A 3897-nucleotide genomic window follows, 5' to 3' on the forward strand; every position below is an offset into this window, starting at 1 on the left:
ATATAAAAAGTCTAGTGGCTCATGATTTACAGAAAAAATAAGGATTCTAAAAAGTGTGTGGAAGAACAAGGATCCCAAAAGTCCGAACTCCCCCTAAAGGGTGAATCTTTTTCCTTTTTATATCTAACATAATTTGATTTAAAACTAAAAACAAAATATTAAATTCTAAAACTAAAAGATATTATTTGTAATTAAAAATTACAAAAATAAAATAAAAGATAACTAATAAAAGTTAAATCCACTTGAAAATGCTTCATTGATGTGGGCTTAGCTTGGATTGCCTGGTGCTAAATGCTAGTTGGGCGTTTAGCACCCCAAGAGGACAGAGACGTTCCTGTTTTGTGAGGCTTGCTGGCGCTAAATGCCAGTTGGGCGTTTAGTGTTTAGAGTGGCAGCTTCAATCCTTCTCTTTCTTGAACAAAACTCTGCCAAATTGCTCCGAATTTCACCTGAAATAAATGAAAATACTAAAACACTCAAAGTAGCCTCCAAAGAGGATTTTGCACTAAAATCAAATAAAACTTAATAAATTATACTGAAAATAACTAGAAAATAAGCAAAAATTGTGTACAAGATGCTCACGCATCTTAACACCAAAGTTAAACTGTTGCTTGTCCTTAAGCAACTAAAAATAATATAAGACAAAGAAGAGAAAATGTCCAAGACTTGAGTGTTCATTTAAGCTCATGTCTAGTCACTGAGTGGGGCTAATGGCACTCTAATTCTGAATAGGTTTGGCATCTCACTATCCTTTGAAACTTAGAAATATTGGTATCCTTCAAAACTAGAACTCGAATGATATTATGGATTCTCTTCTTTAGGCGCTAATTGATCCTTGAACACAACTTTTCCTTTCTTTTCCTTTGGTGCTTTGCACCTTGAGCCTAGTCGTTACTCTAAGTGTTTTGTCCTCAAGCTCAACTTGATACAACAACACTACAAGCACTTAACTGAGAAACTCTTTGAGTTCTAATTTTTCTTTTTATTTCTCCCAGACAGTGGTGCTCAGAGCCTTTGGCATACTCTGTAATTGCAACTGGTCACGACTTTAAGTGCTCAGTCTCAAGGATTACTTGACACATTCACACCACAAGCATATGGTTAGGAAAAACCACTCTTTTGAGCTTTTTGATTAATTTTTACCCTCCTAACCATTGATTCTCAAAGTCTTGGACAAATTTTTTGTTGTTGTTTGTTTTGTTTCAAGAATCAATTTCTTACTTATTTCAGAGAATCTATAATATTTCTCTAAGTTCCTGTACCTCAAAAACCAATATGCTCAACTCCAATATCAAATATGCACTGTTCAGTTCATACATTCAGAATTAAAGATAAGGTCACCACATTAAAGTTACTAGAATAACTCATAATATATAACTCAAATCCTCATGCATTTTACTACTTCTTTTTCTTTTGATTTTTTTTAAGCTCAGTGAGCAATACCTGAGACATCTTTTAAAATAAACATAAAATATCAAAATAACCAACTAACTAGAAAGCAATAAAACTCTACCAATGATCATGCAAAAGCTTAAATAGAAAATAGAAAATAAGATAAAATGCTAAAAAATAGAAGATAAGATAAAGCAAGGGATAACGAAACTCAACCACCTCAGTCATGGTGGCTGCTACTCCTGCCTGGGAATCCTCTCTGGCGCCTAAGCTCCTCCAGCTCACACCCCTGTCTCTGCTGCTCCTCTGCTAGCTGGTAGAGGAGGGCAGAGTAACTTTGATGCTCCTAGCTCAGCCGGTCCATAGAAGATATCAGCTGCCCAATGGATGTGGCCAACTGAGCCCAGTACTCGTGTGGAGAAAGATAGTGTCCCTGAGGTAACTCAGGCTATTCCTACTGAGGAGGTGGGACTGGCTCCTGAGGCGGTGCTTATCCAGGTTCCCGAACATACTCTATACCCCTTCTAGTGATTGGTCTATCAACTGCAATAAGAGTGTCCCTATCAATCCAGACATTAGCAGCCTCACATAAGCGGGAGATGAGATGAGGGAAGGCTAATCTAGCAGAAGTAGAGGCCTTTGCTGCTATGCTGTATGTCTCCAGAGGGATCATACAGTGAACCTTCACCTCATTGCTGAGTATAATGCAGTGAATAATCATTGCTCGGTCTACAGTAACTTCAAACTGGTTACTGGTGGGGAAGATGGAGCACTGAATGAACTCCAGCTATTCCCTAGCAACTGCCTTCAGATCGTGCCTTCCCAACTGGTATGGCTGACCCTTGGCATCCCTCCTCCACTGTACTCCGGAGAGGCATATGTCATTGAGGACTTGATCCAATCTCTGATCAGCTCTGACCCTCTTGGTGTAGGAGTGAGGGTCATCTCTGGATAGAGGCAGCTGAAGTATCTCCCTCACTCTCTCCATACCGAACTGTAGAGTCTTCCCTCGGATTATGGTGCACCAAGTCTTGAACTCGGGATTCGCATTCTTGAAGTTCTTGTCAGTCATCCATAAATTAACATAAAACTCTCTGACCTTTAGAACTCCAACCTCAGTCATAGGGTTGGGCAGAACTTTCCAACCCTGCTCTGAATATGTTCATAGATCTCTGGATACTCGTCTGGCTTCAAGTCAAATCTCACCTCCGGGATCACTCTCTTTTTGCTGACAATCTTATAATAGTGTTCCTCATGAATCTTAGTGTAAAACCGGTTGACATCATGTGTGATTGTGGAGGGAGCCTTTTCCTTCCTCTTCCTTGAAGATGATTCTCCAACCTTTGGTGCCATAGGGATTATGAGAGAAGTAAAAAGTGGAGCACCTTAACACCAAACTTAAAGCTTTTGCTCGTCCTATGGTAGGGGATGTGGTGACTAGGTTTGGCTATGGGAAGGAGAAAAAAGGGAGGAAAAGAAGAAACAAAAGTAGAGGAGAGAGTTAGTAAGAGGTGAGAAAAGAAGTGATATTTATAGGGGTGGAGGAGGCATAAGGTTCGGTCATGGGGAAGGAGTGAAAAAAGGGGATGAATTTTTTATTGTTGGAGATATGATATAAAATGATGTGATGAGGATTTGATGTGATATGAGATGAAAATAGTTAGGAAAAAGGTAATATGATGGTTGAAGATGAGTAGTGGGGGAAGAGAGAGAGGTTAAACGGTTAAAAAGTGGTGAAAAAGGGAAAGTGATCATTTGGAATTTCAAGTTGTGCATTCTTGAAATTGAATCTCCCCTAATTGAAGTGGTCTAATACGGATTCTATCTTATCGACTTCACTTAACTTAATTGAAATGCATTCATTTCCTATGCATTGACTCGATTTATGATACTATCAGAACCATACATGAGATTTTCACCTCATACGACTCCTCGAAAGCCTTAAAAAAATCTAAGGACATAGCCGATTATTTCTTTCTTGCGATATACCTAAGATTAATAAGATTTACCATATTGCATTGCCAGAACCCATGTTGTATATTTGAATGAGGTTGACTTCAACACCACTTTCAGCGTTTAGCACCCAAACGCTAAAGAGTGCATCCCCTTTGTGGCGTGAAACGCCACTCTTGGCGTAAAACACCAGAGATTTTTTTTTAAATGAGATTGGTGGCACTAAACACCCAGCTGGCGTTTAGCGCCCTTGGTAGGGGTAAAATTTGGGTCCTTTGTGGGCGTTAAACGCCCTTCTGGCGTTTAACGCAAGCTCTCGTTGCCCCTTTCCTGGCACTAAATGCCTAGCCTGGCATTTAGCGCCAGAACATTTCGATTCAACCTTGCTCCAGGATATTTTGTTTTTCCTTCTAGGTCCTCCTATCCCTGTTCTAAGAATTTTGTATGATCACAAACAAAATTAAACTAAGAAAAACTATGAATAACACAAAAAAAAAAACAAAGAATCAGATTGGAAGAAGAACTAAAGGATACTCAAGGTTGGGTTACCTC

This window comes from Arachis ipaensis, chromosome B05, assembly GCF_000816755.2.
Source record: "Arachis ipaensis cultivar K30076 chromosome B05, Araip1.1, whole genome shotgun sequence".
Taxonomy (NCBI): domain Eukaryota; kingdom Viridiplantae; phylum Streptophyta; class Magnoliopsida; order Fabales; family Fabaceae; genus Arachis; species Arachis ipaensis.